This window comes from Capra hircus, chromosome 8, assembly GCF_001704415.2.
Source record: "Capra hircus breed San Clemente chromosome 8, ASM170441v1, whole genome shotgun sequence".
Taxonomy (NCBI): domain Eukaryota; kingdom Metazoa; phylum Chordata; class Mammalia; order Artiodactyla; family Bovidae; genus Capra; species Capra hircus.
The window spans coordinates 44627836-44649340 of record NC_030815.1 but is presented as its reverse complement, the minus strand read 5'-3'; the positions used below and the strand labels follow the sequence as shown (position 1 = coordinate 44649340).

At 42.2% G+C, this 21505-nt stretch overlaps 1 protein-coding gene across 2 annotated transcripts in view; it reads right to left on the bottom strand.

The window, feature by feature from the left end:
• The window catches only part of PIP5K1B (phosphatidylinositol-4-phosphate 5-kinase type 1 beta), a 359464-nt gene extending 338489 nt beyond the window's left edge, over positions 1 to 20975 (bottom strand). For both annotated transcript variants that reach the window (XM_005683717.3, XM_018052047.1), the window contains exon 1: positions 20659 to 20975. The gene's annotated coding sequence lies outside the window, so the exon portion shown is untranslated. The remainder of the gene's footprint in view (positions 1 to 20658) is intronic.

Genomic DNA, 21505 nt, shown 5'->3' with positions numbered 1-21505 from the left:
TGACTGTCATTTTAGGATCCCTCCTTCCTTTACACAGCTTTCCGAACACAGATTATTTCTCCAGTGTTTATTTTATAATATCCAGCTCTTACCCTCTACCTGCTTTAGTTATTTCATGTTGTTTTTTATCTTTATGATCCAACATACCAATGATTTACCGTTATCAACAAAATGCAGGTACAAGGTAATATATCAAGTGACATAGAGGATCTCACGAGAATAAACCTTGATTTCCCTATTCCTGCTATTAGTTCCATTCTCTGAAGATAATCATTCTTAAAATTTTCTGTTTTGGTCTCCTGGTGGTTATCTGCATAACTCTTGATAACAGGCCTAAATATCTTGTTCTTGATTCATATCAAGTACTTTCCTCTACTGCTCTGGTTTCCATCGAAAGTTTAACATATATCATTTTTCCCCTCTCTGTTCATTATCATTGCAATTTCAAGTACTCAGGTCTTCATTTGTGTTTCCATCAGTTTTTTTAAGTGAATCTGTCTTTATTCACAGACATGATTGTCCCTATAAAAAATTCTATGCATACTACAAAAAAAGAAGTTATGAGAATCAATACATTGAGTTTAACAGCTCACCAAAGAACTTATATGGATGGCAAATAAACATATGAGAAAATGCTCAACACCATTAGCCACTAGGAAAATACAATTTAAAGCCACAGTGAGCTACCACTATACACCTATTCAAATCTCTAAAATGAAAAAGACTAACCACACCAAGTGAAACTGAAGATGCGGAGCAACTGGAACGCTCATATGCCACCAGTGCGGAAATGAGCTGGCACAACTCCATCTCCAGTTGGTGGAATTCCACCAACTTTTAACAACCGCATCTTACTCTTCATTTTAGGAGGTGAGAATCGTAGCACATTTAGCCCTTTCTTCTGTTTCCCATTCCACCTTCTGTCAGCTACAGTTTTGCTCTGTTGAGGTTGCTGCAGTTTGTAATCTAGCCTATAAACATAACCAAGTCCACCATACTTAGTCCATAATCAACTATTAAGGACAGAAAACCAAGAAAAACACCTATATAATTATGATAATACCACTATCCTCACAGCCAGGCTAAGGAAGGAATTAAAACTTCAGTCTCTTACCAGAGATCCCAAGTCATGATTACAGATCCAATGTTGTTTCCCTGCGCCAATGATGTTAAACTCTATGAGTTCCCCTCACTTTTGATCCAGTATTACTTACCTATGTCAGTAACTGCAGTCACCCCCCTGCCATCTGATACAAGTACTGAACTATAAATATTTATATTATTAATTGAAGCTTCATTAGCATTTGAGGAATGTCTAGTTAACCTCACGCAGCTTTAAGGACTCCACAGGTATCAATAATGCTTTCTGAATGACTTCTAGGAGCTTCTCCTACTCCATCTAATTATGCACTAACAAACACTGACCATTTTATATGTGAGGACAGCATTGGGGTGATAATGACCACCACATACCATTCAATCTAAACTGAATAAGCAATGAATTTTAAAAATACACTGAGCATCATATCCTAGTTTGGACTCTATCATAAATTATTTACTGCCCATCAGCATTCCTTATATTTTCAATTGAAATATGGTTTACTTACATACTGGTTTCAGATATGCAGCACAGTGAGTCAATATTTTTACAAATTATACTCCATTTAACATTATCACAAAGTAATGGCTATATTCCCCTGAGGTGTACAATATATCCGTATTGCTTATCTATTTTACACTGAGTACTTTGTATTGCTTAATCCCATGCCCCCAATCTTGCATCTCCCTCTCCCCACTGGTAATTACTAGTTTGTTTTCTATATCTGGGAGTCTATTGTTACATATGTTTTATTTTTTAGATTCTACATGTAAGTGATAACATACAGTACTTTGCTCTGATTTATTTCATCAAGCATAATACTAAGTTTATCCACTTTGTTGCAAATGACAAAATTTCATTTTTATGGTTAAGCAATGTTTCACTATATATATACATATATATATTCACACATACACACATATATATATATACACACACACACACAACATTTTTATCCATTCATCTGTTGGACAATTGGGTTGCTTCCATATCTTGGCTATTACAAATAATGCTGCTCAATAAACATTGTGATATATGTATCTTTTCAAATTAATGCTTCTGTTTTTTCCAGAAATATACCCAGGGGTGGAATTGCCAGATCATATGGTAGTTTAAAGTTTTCTGAGGAACCTCCATACTGTTGTCCATAGTGGCTGCCTCAATTCACATTCCCACCAACACTGTGCATGAGGGTGAGTGTATGAGGGTTCTCTTTTCTCCACATCCTCACCCACATCTGCTAGACTTTTTGATGATAGCTATTCTGACTAATCTGTCAATAGCTATCTGTCTGTAAAGTGTATCTGTAAAATGTAAAGTGCTATCTCAGATGGCTTTGATTTGCATTTCACTGATGATTAGAGCTGATGAGCATCATTTCATGTGCCTGTTGGCCATCTGTATGTCTCCTTTGGAAAAATGTCTATTCAGGTCTTCTGCCCATTTTTAACCAGGCTGTTGTTTATTTATGTATATTTTGGATATTAACCCCTTCTCTTTCCTATCAGCTGTAAATATTTTCTCCCATCCAGTAGGCTGTTTTCATTTTGTTGATGGTGTCCTCTGCTGTGCAAAAGCTCTTAAATTTAATTAGGTCCCATTTGTTTATTTTCACATTTCTTTTGCCTTATGAAACAGATCCAAAAGAATACTGCTACAATTTATGTTGAAAGAATGTTCTATTTTCTCTTCTAGAAGATTTACAGTTTCAGGTCTTACATTTAGGTCATTCACTTATTTTTGTACACAGTGTGAGGAAATAGTCTAATCTCATTCTTTCACATGTATCTGTCCAGCTTTCCCAATATCACTTATTGAAGTCTTTTCTCCATTGTATATGCTTACCTTCATTATAGATTGATTGGAGAGTATTCTTCTTCTTTAACAAGTAAACAGATGTTTCACTTTCTTCAACAAATCTCCATGTCCAAAATTCACCTCTTTTTTTTTTTTTTTTGGATTTTATTGTATTTTATTTTTTTTTACTTTATTGTAATTTACAATACTGTATTGGTTTTGCCATACATTGACATGAATCCACCACGGGTGTAATGCGTTTCCAAACATGAACCCCCCTCCCACCTCCCTCCCCATAACATCTCTCTGGGTCATCACCGAAATTCACCTCTTTTTAAAGATAAAACTATGCTGCTCTCCTCATTCATGTTAAGGGTACATTTAAGTTCTGGAACTCTGATCAGGCAGACTTTAGCAGAGTCCTGTGGTGTCTCAGACTGGGGAGCAGACTTCTTTTATGGGACCCCATTACAATAGATGCTATTGATACAACCTTTACTTAAGACCTCTTTACCCATGGGCTATAGAGGTGGTTGTTTGGAGCCTGGCCTCCTCCTGTAATTCTTATGAAATAAATTCTCTAATGTGCATGATTTTTCTCTATGGACTTCAAAGGCCATCATTCCATTTGACCTCATAGCATACCTTTGAACTAGGCCAGGAGCCCGTGTATATATTCTTATTCCATAGATGAGAATAATCTAGTGAAGGCTGCTCAGTCATGTCTGACTCTTTGCGACCCCATGGACTATACAATCCATGGAATTTTCCAGGCCAGAATACTGGAGTGGGTTGGTAAGTCGCTTCAGTTATGTCTGACTCTGTGTGACCCCATAGATGATGGCCCACCAGGCTCCTCCATCCCTGGGATTCTCCAGGCAAGAACACTGGAGTGGGTTGCCATTTCCTTCTCCAATGCATGAAAGTGAAGTCGCTCAGTTGTGTCTGACTGTTAGCGAACCCATGGACTGCAGCCCACCAGGCTCCTCCGTCCATGGGATTTTCCAGGCAAGAGTACTGGAGTGGGGTGCCATTGCCTTCTCCACTGGAGTGGGTAGCCATTCCCTTCTCCAAGGGATCTTCCTAGCCCAGGGATCAAACCCAGGTCTCCCGCATTGCAGATGGATTCTTTACCATCTCAGCCACAAAGGAAGCCCAATAGAAGAGAATAAAAAGGCGCAAAGAGGTCAAACCCCTGACCAGAGGTCACCAAAATGTCAGGAGATGGATCCGGATGCGCCAGAATCTCTGCTTTTAGGGCTAGACCTCTCACTGCACCCAGATTCAGCCTAGGCAAATGTACGGGGTGTGTGCGTGCTTGCTCAGTCATGTCTGACTCTTTGCAACCCCATGGACTGGAGCCCACAAGGCTCCTCTGTCCACCAAATCTTCAGGCAAGAATACTGGAGTGGGTTGCCATTTCCTTTTCCAAAGGATCTTTTCGACCCAGGGATCGAACTCATGTCTCTTGCATGTCCTGCATTGGCAGGTGGGTTCTTTACCAGCTGAGCCACCAGTGAAGACCTATGATGTATGCGTGCTTGCTCAGTCGTGTCTGAGTCGTTGTGACCCCATGGACTGTAGCCCGCCAGGTGCCTCTGTCCATGGAATAAAAATAGAAGAAGTACAATCCAATGAAACCTGGAGATGAACTCTGCTTGCAATAAGCAACGGTAGGTGTAGGGAAGCAGCTAAATTCCCTTCCTCTGAAAGTTTCAAATAGTGAGAATAACAGATGACAAGAATTTTACACTGGTTTCATGGACTTGTTTTGCTAGTTTCTTTTTTGTTTAATAAGAAATAGAACCTTTTAGTCACAAATTCATTGTAAGCAGGCATTTTCAATTTGGTTCAAGAGGCCTCAACTGCTCTAAATCCTTAAAGAACTTTGAGTTGTTCACCTTTTTACCTGATTCCTCTAAAGGAGAATAACAATAAACAAAAAGCAGTAGAAGCAGCCAGTGTGTAGGAAGACACTGGAGCTGTCAGGCTGTGTGGGAAACATGAAGCAGGAGATGACATGGACCTGGCTCTCAGGACTGGGCCTGCAAGGAGAGAGAAGCTGAGAACAAAAGAAAAGTCAGCCTCCAGGGAAAGTTCCAAGACAGTGGTAAGAGCAAGAATGCCAAAGGGAGTGTGTGCCTGAGAAATCACTCTTGGGCACATGTGGGGATCAGAACTGGGACGTATGTGGTGGTATCATGAAAATCTGATACCATTTCCTTCAACAGAGAAGAAAATAGAAGAAGATTCAGTTTTTAAAAAATAGAATGAGGAAGGTATAAAGAAATGAAATTGCAAGTGAAGATCAGGGAATGATGTTGGTTCTTAGGCACGCTCTCTTCTTAGTTTGCAAACCCTTCCAGGGAAGTTTCATCTAATTCCATGGCTTTGATCACTGGCAGGAGACCATAACACTGTCTGCATCATGGGCCTCTCTCCTCACCTCCATACTTGTACACTGAATGCTGGTCTGAATTGCTGCTCAGAGACCCATGACCATAACACGGCTAGTGTCTCCATCATGAGCCCCTCTCCTTACAGCCACACTCCACCTACACATCCCACAGGGACCGCAAACGAATGGGCAAAACTGGACTCATCACCACGGCCCTCCCGCCTCTACCACCACATGTGTGCTGCCTCTTGTCCATACTCTCAGTGGACCATCATTCTCCACTCTCCTCAGCTACTCAAGCCAGAACTAGAGAATCATCATCATCTACCTCTTCCATTCCCTCAAAATCCACATGCAAGTGGTCACCAAGTCTTATCAGTTCTCTTCAATCTCAAATCTGCTCATGCTTCCCCATCCTCACTACCGCGTTCAGGTCCTCCTCATCTCTACTGTAGCTGTATCATCTGCTGTAACTAGCCTTTCTGTCTTCAGTCCCTTTCCCATCTCATTCACCTTCCAAACCATAGCCCAGGCTGCTGATCTAGCACAAAGCATGAGTCATCACTTGTCTATGAAAATCTCCTAGGTGTTGCCTCACTGCCAACAGAAGAAAGTTCAAACTCCTCAGCACATGTGATAAGATGTCCATGGTCTGGCTCCAACACACCCCTCCAGCCCGATTTCCTTCCACCCACACATATCCTACTCATTATCAGATTATATAGCTCCCAAACATACCAGGAAACTTTATGGCTTTATGTCTTCTGTGTTGTGCTTGGTACAGAGGAAGAGTTTAAGAAATGGTAGTTGGTATCACTACTACAAGGATGACAATGAGAACAACACTGATGATGATGACGATGAATGGTCAACTATGGTCTTAAGGACAAAACCAAAGCATTTAGATTTGGAGCATAACAAAGCATCTAAGGATTTGGGGGCATGGTACTGATAAAATTATAATCTCTGGTAGCAGGCATTATAACTGACTAAAAAGGGAGAGGGGGGAGGTATTGGAAACATTTGGGAAGCTGCTATGATAGTCCAGGTAGGAGGTGTTTAATATAGCAAATATATGTGAAAATGGAAGAAAATTTTTAAAAAAATTCCTCGTGACTTGGTAGCTGCACAGAAATAACGATGAGCAAAATTAAAAGACTGCTAAAATTTCAAGAGCAGGTTAAAAAGAAAGGTATCTGATGAAAATCTAGAATTTAGGGATGCAGATCAATTCATGTTTTTAAAAGGTACAAGTATAGATTTTATAAGTATTTTTCATAGGGGTAAGAGTTGGGCTTACAAGAGCAGATAAGTGACTAAGAGAGTGAAGCATGAATTATTAAATAGTTCTAAATGTTACAGGCCAAAAAGCAAGAGGTGGACAAAAAGAGTAAAATTTGGCCAAAAACAAGGCTGCTCATTGGGAAAGGAAAAACTAGCAGCTAGGCTCGTTAACATTTTAGAAAGGAGGAGGACCTAAGAAGAGGAAGAAAAGACAATTGTGGCTTAAGAAAATCATTCATTCATTCAACAAACATCCACTGAGAGCTATCTGTGCTAAACACTTTTCTAGGTGCTGGGCATACAGGAGCCAACACACACAGTCCCTCCCCTTGTAGAAGTTCACCTCCCAGTGTGAGAGGCGGACAGTGATGAAAACAACAAAAACGGAATATCAGGAAGTGCTTGCGACCATCTCTAAAGCTGCTAGGTGCGTGGGGAGGACACTTCAGGCTCAGTTCTAAAAAGCTGCCAGAAGTCTTCTGACATATGTGGAGAGTGACTGTTCTTTATATACGGTTTGCATGAAATGAAATGATGCATCATGTTTACAATATAAATTGCCATGTAGGAGAGGAAGTTTCTGAGAAACTGCAAAACAGTGAAGCCCACCTCCACACAAGTCTTAAAGGTTCTATTTCCATTCAATCTTTTATAAACAAACATAAGCAAAGGCATGTTTCTCTCTTAACCCTTAGCGTGAGAGACTGATTTCTCATTTTCCAGAAATCTTCGCCACTCTGCCTAAACTACCTGTCTTGGGGAAAACAATAAAGAGCGTTTAAATAGAGCTTGCCAAAGCAATGACACTACTGTTTCCATACATGAATGCATAGGCCTAAGGACAGTCTAGCTCTCACCACTTCTTAAAAATAAGTTAAAATTTTTGTATTCACCTTACTTGTTTTATTGTCGGTATTAAAGTTATTTTTTCCAATAGAAGATGGACATCAGAGAGACTGGAGAAGTTTCTATGCAATTTTTCCAATGGAACATGAGTTACCTTTGGTAATCTATAACCTCCAAAGGCATAAAATATTAAAAATGAAAGTCTCACCATTACACCCATAAATTACCACTGTTTAAATTAAATGGAAAAGAAAAAAGCCTATGAAAGTATGCTTTAGACCATAATGTAGTAAACACACACAAATATTTTATACGAATAAAAAAGAAAGCATGAATATCTCAGCCTAAAAAGGTAGCACTTTATCTTAGCCCAAAAACAATAGATAAGAAAACCATACTCTTTATTGGCCAAAGAACTAAATGAGTGAGAAAAACTAAAGCTTGCTTGCTTGAGATTTTCCCTAAAAAAGCCACTTTTTCTTTCTTAAAATAAGTTTCAAGTCAATGAGTAAGATGAGTCTATTTGGGAAACACAATTCAGATAAATAGGTGTTATCTGGCTCCCAAGATCACAACATATTCTCAGTAGCCAACAGTGAGTGGAAGGGTTATCACTGTTGAAAGTCACAGAAACGGGGTCAAAAAATATTTTTTAAAAGGCAGGTAAGATTTTCAAAATTAGCAAAGTGGGGTCACTGCGTACAAGAGCAAAGAGCCTTATATCCCTGAATGAATCTGGAAGTTATCACTTTATTATAACAAATGAGATATACTCTATGCTGTAAAATCTTTTAAAGAATCAGAGAAGGTAGTGGCAACTTTGGGGAAATTTTCTACACAAAAATTGGCTATAATAAATTTGGATTCTTAAGTAAGCAAACCCTTAGCAATCAAGAAATTTGTTTTAGAAGTAAACAGCCTGCCCCAAAGTTCTGAGTAGTCAAGAGTTCCCTGTTGTAAAACACATGAAAAGATGCTCAACATTGCTCATTATTAGAGAAATGCAAATCAAAACTATAATGAGGTATCACCTCACACCAGTCAGAACAGCCATCATCAAAAAGTCCACAAGCAATAAATGCTAGAGAGGGTGTGGAGAAAAGGGAACACTCTTGCACTGTTGGTGGGAATGTAAATTGATACAGCCACTATGGAAGACAGTATGGAGATGCCTTAAAAAACTAGGAATAAAACCACCATATGACCCAGCAATCCCACTCCTAGGCATATACCCTGAGGAAACCAAAATTGAAAAAGACACATGTATCCCATTGTTCACTGCAGCACTATACACAGTAGCTAGAACATGGGAGGAACCTAGATGTCCATCAACAGATGAATGGATAAAGAAGTTGTGGTACATATACACAATGGAATATTACTCAGCCATTAAAAGGAACACCTTTGAGTCAATTCTAATAAAGTGGATGAACCTAGAACCTATTATACAGAGTCAAGTAAGTCAGAAAGAGAAAGATAAATACCATACTCTAATGCATATATACGGAATCTAGAAAAATGGTACTGAAGAATTTACTTACAGGGCAGCAATGGAGAAACAGACAGAGAGAATAGACTCACGGACATGGGGAGAGGGGAGGAGAGGGTGAGATGCATGGAAAGAGTAACATGGAAACTTACATTACCATATGCAACATAGATAGCCAACAGGAATTTGCTGTATGGCTCAGGAAACTCAAACAGGGGCTCTGTATTAATCTAGAGGGATGGGATGGGAAGGAAGATGGGAGGGAAGTTCAAAAGGGAGGGGATATATGTATCCCTATGGCTGATTCATGTTGAGGTTTGACAATGAAAATTCTGTAAAGCAATTATCCTTCAATAAAAAAATAAATTAATTATTTAAAAAAAAATAAGAGTTCCCTGTTTTAAGCTCCTTTCATTTTATGCTTGAATGGCCAATTAAAATTGGCAGACTTGATGTCTCAATGAATTTCAGTCAGAAAAAAAAACATGCTGTCAAACTGTTCTTGACATATTTTTTAGGTTAGTTTCATTTTTCTTCTTATAGTACCTTAGGTTCTTACTAAAATAAATTATTAGGAACTTTTGAATGAGCATTCTATGAAAAAATGTAGCCATGCCCCAGTTTAAAGGTCATATTTCATCACTGTAGGTGATTTACCCTGTATAGCAGACAAAGTGGTTTTATGAGTTAATTTTCCCCAACACCAAGTTCTATTAGATGCCTACTCTCCAATGTCACAATGTTTTTTGACAGAAATTAAAATTTTGCAGGGAGAGTCTGATAGGGTTGTTAACTCACAACCTTCCCTGAACCCCCAAGGGTGGAAAGAGCAGTGGATGGGGAATCACAGAGAGGCCCTCAATAAATGTATACCTCTGGACTGAGCTTCTGCAAAGGCAGCACTGGAGGGGACAATAGAATAGATTCCTGTCTTCCAAACTGCAGGTCTCAGCCCATCAACAGGGAGTAAAACCAACATGGCAGATCACGATCAGTATTTGGAAGAGGTTGGAGGTGGCATGGAACTTATCAGAAAATACCGAGATGGTTGGATGGCATCATAGACTCAATGGACATGAGCTTGAACAAACTCCAGGAAACAGTGAAGGACAAGGAAGCCTGGTGGGCTGCAGTCCGTGGGGTTGCGAAGAAGGGACATGACTTAGCAACTGGACAACAACAAGAGCACATCTCACACAGTCTAGGCTAAGTATTGTTCCATGAATCTTTGTTTTGAATATATCATTTATATGTCTATGTCTGTCCTGGCTTTCAACATAGAATGTGCTTCTTAAAGGGCACTGAGTTGGCCACAAAGGGTTAACACACCCCCCTCCACCCCCCCAAAATTCATATTTTGAAATCCTAACCCCAGTGTGATGGTATTAGAAGATGGAGCCTTTGGGAGGTGGCCTGGCTATGAAGGGGGTTCCTTTATGAATGGGTTTAGTGCTCTTATGAAAGAGACCCCAGGGAGGGTTCTTGCTCTCTTTCCACCATTTGATGACAATGAGAAGTCAGCAGTCTGCAACCTAGAAGAGGGTTCTCACCAGAACCGGACCATGCTGGCATCCTGATCTCAGATGAACAGCCTCCAGAACTGTAAGAAATAAGTTTCTGTTGTTTGCAAGCCACCCAGCCTGTGTTACTTTGTTTTAGTAGCCCAAGCTGATTAGCACAGTTTGGTACTTCTCTATTATTTACAGTTCAAGGGACACTGAGTAACTGAAAAGGCCATGTGCGAAGATTAAAAGCAAGCTTGAAGCGAAGTCGCTCAGTCCTGTCCAACTCTTTGCGACCCCATGGACTGTATGTAGCCTACCAGGCCCCATCCATGGGATTTTCCAGGCAAGAATACTGCAGTGGGTTGCCATTTCCTTCTCCAGAGCAAGCTTAGCGTAAGCTAATTTTTGTTAACTGATCTCTAAAGGATCCTACAATCCCATTTCCTATTCATCCTAAAAATACCTAGAAGATCAAAGATAACGTTTTCAGCCTTTAACTCCTTACTCAACAACTGCTTTTCTCTTATCTAAACAGCAGTCTTTGGTTCCTGTTAGAATATCGCCTATGTGCTCAGCTGCTCAGTCATGGCCAACTCTTTGTGATCCTATGGACTATAGCCCACCAGGCTCCTCTGTCCTTGGAATCTTCCAGGCAAGAAAACTAGAGTGGGTTGCCATTTTCTTCTCCAGGGGATCTTCCCACCCAGGGTCGAACCCCTGGATTTCTCTTGCATTTCCTGCACTGGCAGTTGGATTCTTTACTGCTGAGCCACCAGGAAAGCCCAAGTGCACTATAAAATCTTGGTATTTGGTGAGGCTTGGGCAAGACCCTAGGATCACACTGGAGTCTTCATCCTGTGGCTGTAAGAGCAGCCAACTATAGTTATGACCATGGCCTGACCACATTCCAGGCAGAAAAACCATCAAAGTATGTTGTTTGGAAGAGCAAGTCCTCAGACTTGTGCAAGAGTTCTAAAGCTACAGATCTGGAGAGCCCTAGGGGCCAAAATGTGTCTGCTTCCTGAAGGGCCTGCCTGGGTGTGAGAGGTAAGGATCCAGCCAGCACACTTAGGGTCCTTTCCAGCCACTTCAATTGCTCTGGCTGCAGTATGGATGATGGATTAGAGGAGGGCCAGAGTGGACTCAGGAGCCCAGGGAGGTGATGGTTAGAATCCAACAGAGAAATGTAAAGTTGGACTAGGGCAGAATCAGCAGAAACTATGAGAACCAGATGGAAGAGGGAGATATTCAGCAAGCAAGATTGACAGAAATAGGTGATGAGTTAGATGTGGTGAATGAGAAAGATGGGGTCAAGGATAGCTCCAAGTTTCTGTTTCCTATGAAGCAGTAGCTAGCGATGTCCATCACAGATCTAAGCAAGAGGACAGGCAGGAAAAGATCAGGATTATGGTCTTGGGCATGAAAAGTTTCAGGTGCCTTTGAGATAGCCAAGTGCAATGTCAATTATGCAATCTAGTGCTCACAGAGAGGCCTAGGTTGGAGATGTAAATTTTAGATTCACTTATGTCTTTCTTTTTAAATTTTTGCTCCAAAATTACATTTTGAGACACAAGTGTTTGAAACAGAAAAGAATGAGGGCTTTAAAATCAGAAAATCCAGAGATGAAACTGTCTCTTACTGACTCTGTGTTCATGAGCCTGCACCTAGCCCAATCAGGTTTCCAATTTCCCCTTTATCAGTAAGGAAGCTGCAGCCCACCGTCAGGAGCATGGTGAAGACGAGGAGAAACAGCACTTGAGAAGTGCCTGGAACAGAGCAAGTTCTCAGCACAGGGGAGCCAGAACCATGCTGGACTTTTTTGTATACCCCCTAGCACTTGATACTGTCCTGGCTAAGGATTCCATCAACATTTAGTATGAAATACTAAATTTAGTTGTTGAAATACTCAGAATTGTCAGCAAACCGCTATTTCCTAGATAACCACTAGCTCTCAAAATCATTCCTCCACCTGGCACCCTACTGAAGCAACACCCAAACATAAGCTATGCATGGAGCATGTCTTCCTCCATCACCCACATACCCTGGTGCATCTCCCAGCCCCGGGAGTACCTACCACTTGGCAGGGGCCAGTGACTATCCACAGCTTGTTTGTACTATCTAAAGTCCTTGATACCCAATCCGGTCATATGAAGTTGTTCTCTTGTGGTCTACAAGGATGTGAGAAAAGCCAAGACTGGCTCTATCTCTTCTCTGGTATTTCTAGAGCAGGCAGATGGCACCCTCTCCATACACCCTGAAATTCATCTAGGAATACCAAGCATTTCAGGAGGCTTAGATTTTGAGCAATGGGTTTACTGTTTCCTGCCAATATTGGGATTTCCCAAGTGGCTCAGAAGAATCCACCTGCAATGCAGGACACGCAGCATAAGTGGGTTCGATCCCTAAGTTGTGAAGATCCCCTGGAGGAAGGCATGGCAAACCACTTCAGTATTCTTGCCTGGAGAATCCCCACGGACAAAGGATCCTGGGGGGCTACAGTCCATGGGGTCACAAAGAGACGTCACTGAAGCAACTGAGCACACATGCGTGCACACACACACACCAATATCGAGTGTGCAGCAGAATCATTTGTCATTCAGATTCTTGATCCCCATCCCCAGAGTTTCTGACTCAGCCTGGGGTACAGTATAAGAATCTGCATTTCTAACAAGTCCTCAGTTCTAGGGACAACACCCAAGAACCTGGCTTCTTCCTGAGACTGGGGAATGGCAATGTCTAACTAACATTTAAAAAGAAACCAGCTGAAGTTGGGAAGGTTTACCTAGAGTGTCATAGGAAGTTGCCCTGTATATTATCACTGTGGTATCTCACTTAAGAGTTATATATGTTTGGGATTTTTGTACTTTCAGACCTTATTTTAATAGCTTCCTAATGTTTTGTCTTATGCTTCATAATTTCTACTTATTTGTTCTGTTATTTTTGAAAAAGAAAAAGCAAGAACTCTTTATATAGAGATACCTCTTCATACTGATGCCAGAACCTAAACCATCACTGTTACCTTCTTCTGGAGGACCTAAGTTGTCATTTTCATGGAGTTGTCATAGCCAGCCTTTAAGAACAATCTTCACACCTCAAACTATTTGGCTTGAGAAACCTCAGCGGTGACCCAATTCATCCTGACAGGATGAACGGGACCTATTCATTCACTGACTTACTGTTTACTGGGCACCTAGTATACGTCAAGCATTTTCTTGATAAGCAATGTTAAGGAACCATGACATCCACCCTTAAGGAGTTTATAATCTTAAGTTGAGTGTGAGTTTGAGTAGAGGTGATAAAAAAATAAGTAAAATACAGAGATGTATAAGTATCTACTGTGATAGGTGAAGAAAACATAGGAAGAAGGTCCCCTTTAGGTTAGATGATCAGAGAAAGTCTCTAGAGGAGGCGCCATTTAAATTGATTAACTTAGAGAAGCTTAAAGTCCACTCTTTTCTGTGTATCCTGAACCAAATTCACTCGTATGCCATTCTAGGAGCTTTAAAAATGTTTACCTGATAATTATAAACAGTAGAAAGAACAGATTTCCTATTTAGATTATTATTTCTGTTAAGGAAGAGAAAAAAATCATTCCTAGGAACATTGGTTAAAAAAAGTTGGCAGTCTGGTGAATAAATACCATTTATGATGTAAAAAGAAGGACTACAATAAACTATTGAAACTAGTGTTTATCAGTCTGCCTGACATTTCTAAGAGGGTCTGGAAAATAATGAAATCAGAATAATCATGAAATGTGTCAAGGTTTTGAAGAGTAATCTTCATGTAAATTCATAAGCTGTTTGGTATATATTTATTAAATCCCCATCTTTTCCCATACATAATGCTAAGTTCCAAGAATACAAAAATAAAATGTGATGCCTAACCATTCCCACTGACAAATATTAGCTAAACACCTATGATGCACTTACCACTTCCTCAAGCTGGTCATAGTTTTGCTTCTTTTTATTGTTGTTTTGTTTCCTTATTTTATCAGTAAATGCTATGACCAAATGATCAAGAGATAATTATGCTGATCGTAGTATTTTGTAAAGTATGCTTTCAATGCTGAAAATCCTGGATAAATAACAAGGTCCTATTGTACAGCACAGGGAACTATATACAATATCCTCTGATAAACCATAAAGGAAAGAATTTTTAAAAGAATGTATGTGTGTATGTGTGTATATATATATAGATAGATAGATAGATATATGTACAACTTTGCTGTACCTCAGAAATCAATAACTTTGGAAATCAACTATCCTTAAGCAAAAAAAAAGAAAGAAAGAAAGAAAATTCACTACTCAGTAAGTAGAATCTACTGAATTTCTTGTGCAAATCTATGAAGCAAAGAAACACATTTTTATGGCTAGCTATAATTTCCTCCTAAACCCCTTGCTCAACATTATTGGATAGCAATGGCTTAAGTATTACCTTTCTCTTACAAAACAGAGGAATTTTCTACAGTCTTGTGTCTTTAGTCCTGGGATTTTAGTTCCAATTCAAGGTAATTGTATTGTACTTCTTGGGCCTGCAGTACTTGCAAGCTCCATCCTTGCCTGAAGAAACTCTACTGAAAGACACAAGCCCATTTTTAGTGAGAGCAATACTACCCACAAATGCTATGTAGTTTAATATACAATTTTATAACTGACTTTCAAAAACCTTTAGAGAAACAGGTCTCAAGAACTTGCTCACCCATTAGTCAACTCCTCCAAACATACTGCACACCTACTGTTAATTCATCCCGTGAACAATGCAGAAGACTTTCTAAAAGAAGAATACACACTTCATGGAGTTGTCTTTCAAACACTGGTTTGTTTTAACTTAAAATGACAAAACCTAAGAACGGTCAGTTGACTAGACATGTAAAGACATCTGAGTTATTATGTCTCAAATCTTCCCAAGAGTAACCTAATTTGGGTAGGGCTCCTGTGTTTTCCTATATTATCTCCTTACACACCTCTGATGGACTTCCCTGGTGGCCAAGATGGTAAAGAATCTGCCCGCAATATGGAAGACCTGGGTTCGACCCCTGGGTTGGGAAGATCCCCTGGGGAAAAGAATGGCTACCCAGTCCAGTATTCTTGCCTGGAAAATTCCATGGACAGAGAAGCCTGCCAGGCTATAGTCCATGGGGTCACAAAGAGCTGGACATGACCAAGTGAATAACACAAGCATGCGCACGCGCACGCACGCACACACACACACACACACACATACATACATACACACACACACATACACACACTCCTCTAATGAAGTTAGACACAGTAGATACAATGGAATACATAAAATTAAGCCTGGTTTCTCTGGCCTAATCTTTTATCCTGAAAGGAACCTGACTGAATAAAATGCTTCGTCAATAGGAGCCAATTTTGACTAAACAGTACTTCAAAAATGTCATCAAGAGATTAAGCTTAACGTTAAAAAAAAAAAAAAGAAAAATACTAAATAAAACAAAAGGCTAGGTTTCTTCCCTCCTCCATTTTCCTGGCATTTAGATAAGTCCACAAATGAACAGCTGAGCTACATAATGTACAGTTCTAACTGGGCAGCTTCTAGAAAAATAAAAGGACTCCTTCCAACCCCAGTTAATGTGCTTGATACAAAAAGAACACATTTCTGCAACAAATATATTTCAGGCTTGATTTTTTACAGAGTAACTAATGAAGGCTCCAGCCATAGGGGAAAAGAATTATTTTTCCAGGATATTAAATGTTCTGACTCACCATTTAACAGAAGTACAACTTAAATGAATATGCAAATTAAATGTATACATATTTATGACTTTATCCATGTATGACAAGGCCTATGGCTCCTGGTTTTATTAACCAGGAAGAAAAACCTGGAAAACTACCATACATTTGTATTTCTATTCAAATAGTTCCTTCTCCCCAAGCACTGGTTGAAACAAAGTACTAATTCTGAGCCTAGTGATATATATAAGCCAAGAGAATCATAGTGAACGAATGAAAATGGACATTGTCTCCTTTATTATCTGTTTGGACAAGAAGATGTAAAAATATAAATACGAAACCATTAAAAATGTGACACCTCATGAATAATTACTAGTAAACAAAATTTTTCTGTTAATCTCTATGATTTCTAGAAGTCAAAAATGCACTCTCACCATAGAATCCCTAGTAAAACCTTGAGTAAGAATCTTAAGAATTTCACATTAGCCGTAGTCCTCCTGCTAAACATCTGTGAGACTACAAGCAAGGCAATTCACCACTCCAAGCCTCAGCTATTTTACCCATAAAAGGCCCAAGTTTCTGAACTAGTTAATATTTGAATTCTTTATCAGAAAGAAATCTACCCTCAATCCCCCACGGGTTAGTAAGACCATTCTAATTATTTGTCATCATTCTTCTAAAAGTTAAAACACTCTTTTGTGCATATAGGAAGGATGGGTGGAAAGAGAAGAGGATTCTTAGAGGGAACAGAACCGAGGCTGGTTTTGTTAATTAGGTTCCTCCTCTGAAACCACGAGTCAGTATTAGCATATACTGAAATTTACCCAAATACAAGAATGGTTGGTATCTTCATCTCAAGACATATTCTTTCAGGAAAGGGCACAAGTCAATTTCTACGAATGTATATTTCAGCCAGTTGCACATTACTAACAACTAAGGCAGGCAAGAGGCAAGCAAAAGAGAATGACATAGATGTCAGTTTATGGTCTACACTGAGAAATAAACACTCATCTTTATATGATGTAATCAGGAAGGAAAGATACAACATGCGCCTGCCAGCTCCAGGAGGCACACCTCTCACAAGTAAATTACCTTATGGGTCAGCAGATGCTGGGAGTTTACATGATGAGATGCTCTCTAAGGATAAGATGCTTTGCTTTCCTCCTTCATTCAACTCTTCATTGGCTACTTACTATATCAAATCCCAAAGCCAAACAAAGAAATGAAGGTATGAATTGACAGTCCATAATATTCATGTAAACCTTGACATTTATTTTAGAGTAGTTCAGCCCCTGAGAATATTTCCAAACAAAACAATAATACTTAACAATATAGATGCTAAGCTAAAGTGCCCTTGGAATTTTCTTTCCCTTCATTAAGTGGTATGTGATGAAGGGGAAGTGTGTGTTAATCGCTTAGTCATGTCCGACTCTTTGTGATCCCATGGACTGTAGCCCACCAGGTTCCCTTTGTCCACAGCATTCTCTAGGGAAGAGCACTGGAATGGGTAGCCATGCTGTTCTCAAGGGAATCTTCCCAACCCAAGGATCAAACCCAAGTCTCCTGCACTGCAGGCAGATTCTTTACCATCGGAACCACCTCATTAAGTGGTATGTGATGAAAGGGAAGTAAATTACAAGTGGAATAGGTAACTCGGATTACCTATCAGTTAATACAGGGTGAAAAATTTTCTTTCCCCTAGAGAAATGATTTTATTGGATTACAAATATATTGATAAGCATTATAGAATGCTAAAACCAGAAAGAGAAAAATAATACAAACTTCTTGTTTTATATGTGAGAGACTTGAGGTTCAAAGGTGGTAGGATTTGGTCCAGGTTATACAGCTAAATCCCTGGAGGAGAAAACAGCAACCCACTCCTATATGTTTTTGCCTGGAAAATCCCATGAACAGAGGAGCCTTGTCGGCTACAGTCCATGGGGTCACAAAAGAGTCACACAACTTAGAGACTAAAGAAAAACACACAGTCAAGAATACTGCCAGAGCTAGAACCCAGGTCACCAGCAAGCATGCTTCACAGTCCCTGATGTTTTGCATCCCATGATGCCTCCTCACTGTTGTCAGAAGTGAAACAATGTCACAATCTACAAAGCAAAGGACTAGACACCAAGAGCTTTGAGTTCTAGTCTTGTAAACTCTACTAGATTAGACATGATACTATACAAAACTAATCACCTGTCTAAATCTCAGTTTTCTCAACTGTTGAAATTTGAACAGTAATTCACAGTGAGACAGCGCAAACCACAATAAATGCAGAAATGTCTGGCCATTGTGAAAACCTTATACAAGCACAGAAGTAGCACTGGGTGGATGATAACAGTGGTGGTGATGATTTCAGACAACCTGTTGCTGCTGCTAAGTCGCTTCAGTCGTGTCCAACTCTGTGTGACCCCACAGATGGCAGCCCACCAGGCTCCGCCGTCCCTGGGATTCTCCAGGCAAGAACACTGGAGTGGGTTGCCATTTCCTTCTCCAATGCATGAAAGTGAAAAGGGAAAGGGAAGTCGCTCAGTCGTGTCCGACTCTGTGTGACCCCATAGACAGCAGCCTACCAGGCTCCTCTGTCCATGGGATTTTCCAGGCAAGAGTACTGGAGTGGGTTGCCATTGCCTTCTCCTTCAGAAAACCTGACTTCAACTTTAATTCCAGCCGCTTGTTACCTTGATAAGTCATTAAACCTGTGAGCCTCACATTCCTCTTGTGAATATCTGGTTAATAATTTTTGCCCTGCCTCCCCCAGAAATGGTCAGAATTAAGTTTTTCAGAGACTGTTGTTATTGTTTCAGTTGCTAACTCAAATCCGACTCTTGGAACCCCATGCACTATATAGCCCATGGGATTCCTCTGTCCATAGGATTTTCCAGTGAAGAAGACTGGAGCAGGTTGCCATTTCCTTATCTGGGGGATCTTCCAGACCCAGGGATTGAACCTGAGCTTCCTACATTGGCAGGCAGGTTCTTTATCATTGAGCCACCAGGACAGCCCTTCAGAGAATATGAAAAAGCATTTACAAAGCAAGGCATTGATGCAAATGTGAGGTATTACCAAATCCCTCTAGTCTTATTTGGACAAAGATATAACAAGATTTTATTCATTTTTTAAAGTGTTCCTCCTCAACTAAGACGTCGTTATGCATCAGTCTCAGTCTCACCAGCTTTCTCATCAGTTTTCCTAAGTCTCCACAGAAGGCACCATTCCCTTCAGCTCAGAGATTGTGCTTGCTGCTTACTCAGCTTCCCACTGGCAAGGACTTATCTGGGAAAGGCTTATTGCTAGGGCCTCCTTTCGACTGGAAATGCCCTGACAAAAGCTTCCATGAACACTCTTATACTTCACCACATTAAAAGTGGTAAGGAATCCAACCCTTTGGCTTTTCTCCACTCCCAGCACTCAGCCTTTACATAGAAGAGACAGAAGCCTGGGTGGATGCTTTTCACCAGAAGGGCAACAAGGGTTACCCAAACCCATGCTTGGTAGTACTGATGGGGAGACTGCTGCTTCTTTGCGGGTGACTAGCACATTCTTAGGCCCAACCGGCCTCTCAAGGGTCACTCAGCTTAGAGCTAGGGCCCCTGGCAGGCTGAGAATATGATAGAAAAATAGAAGGGTGGGGGAGTGGGGGTGCGCAGTATTTTTGGTCTGCAACATGCTAGCTGCCTTAAAAAAAAAAAAAATCAGAGTAACTAGCATTTCCTTGCTGAGAACCCAGATGTCAGTTGATCAGAAGAAAAAACTCATCAGCCTATCCAAACAACTCTGGAACAGGTTTCCATCCAGCCACGCCGGGCACCAGAGACAAGTGAGCTGAGGCTGGGTGGGGGGTAAGAACTGACAACAGGCTTATCTGCATAGATGAACGATAAGCTGCCATTTGTTGTCTTCTGTTTTGGTGACTCTTGGCACCGGTTTGGCAAATCAAACGCCGGAGTGCTCCCTCTCCGGTGCCCCCACACTCCCACCCCCCTGTCCCAGCCGTTGAAGCGTCACGTTGACCCGGCTGGGGAAGAGAAGCAGGTGAAACGCAGAAGTCTGTATATTGCTGCATTTAGGTTGAAACCACGCCGCACCTGTTCAATCCGGCTCCGGCGCCAGAGACCAGAACACCGACTCGTAAGCCCCTCTTGAGATCCCAGGGGCGCCTAACAAGTTCGCCGCTGTTTAATATCCGGAGACGGTAGTGGGAGAGCTCTCTTTTTGCAGCCAAACTCAGCTGGCTACCCAGAAAAAGGGAAGGGGGCTCCGGCTCAAGTGAACCCAGAGTGATCCCCAGTGTCACTGCGGCCCCGGGGATCCGGGTAGTAAGCGGACTGGGTGCCCGCGGGGAGCGCGCAGCCGTGGCCCGGAGGAATGAAGGTCCCGCTTCGGTGGCCACGAAAACCCCCTCCACCCTACCTCCAGCACCAGACGGACAAAGTCAGCGTCGAGAGATCGCCAGGATTCATCCGAGACTCAGAGCCCCCAAGCTCGAGTCCAAAAGGAGGGTCGCGGGAGGAGGAGCAGTGGACGCGCAGGAAACTTACCTCACCGGGACAGCCTTCGGGCACCTCCGGTGTCGAGACCAGTTGCGCCACAGCTTGCAAGTTATCGGGACGTTGTCTCTTCCCCGGGTCGAAAGGAGAGCCGTGCAGGCAAGGGGCGGGGGTGGTCAGCGGGGCGGGGCCCGGGCCCGGGCGCGGCGCGCGGAGCGGGCAGGTGCCGGGGCCCCAGCCGCGGGACCAAACTCGCCCCGGACGCGCCTCAGCGGGGGCGCGCGGCTGCGAGTGTGCAATGCGCGCGCGCCGCGGCCAGAGTGTGTCCCCGCTTTCCCCTTCCTTCCCCGCCGGTCCTGCGGCCAGACTGAGCCCCGAGCGCCCGCCGAAGCCCCCGGTGCTCTGAGCGGCTCCACCGCCGGGCGCACTCTGGCCGCGGCGCGTTCGGGGTCGGGGGCCGGGGACTGAGGAGCAGGGCGCCCCCGGGCTTGGGCGCAGGTTCCTGCGCAGAGCGCGCTGGAGTCGGAGCGAGGCGCGGAGAGAGCTGGCTGCGCGGCGGCGGCCGCAGCTCTGAAAGGCTGCAGGCCCCGCCCGCCGGCCGCCCAGGCTCTTCCCCTTTTCTCTCCACCCCCTCGCTCCATCCCCGCACGCCCTGCAGGGAAGCCAGACCGGTTTGCAGCTGCGGCGGCGGGAGCCTGTACCGCAGTAGGACTGGGCGTCCGAGTCGACGCTGGGGACAAGGCGCTTGGTCCCGCCGCCGCGTGCCTAAGACAGAGAGCGGGGGTGGAGTGGGCCCCTAGACCCAGCCGCTTCCTGCAGGGCTGCAGGGCTAGCCAAGGGCTTCTCGGCTGTGCTCAAAGTCTTGCAGCCCCGGAAAACAGGGCTGTGTTTGGGACAG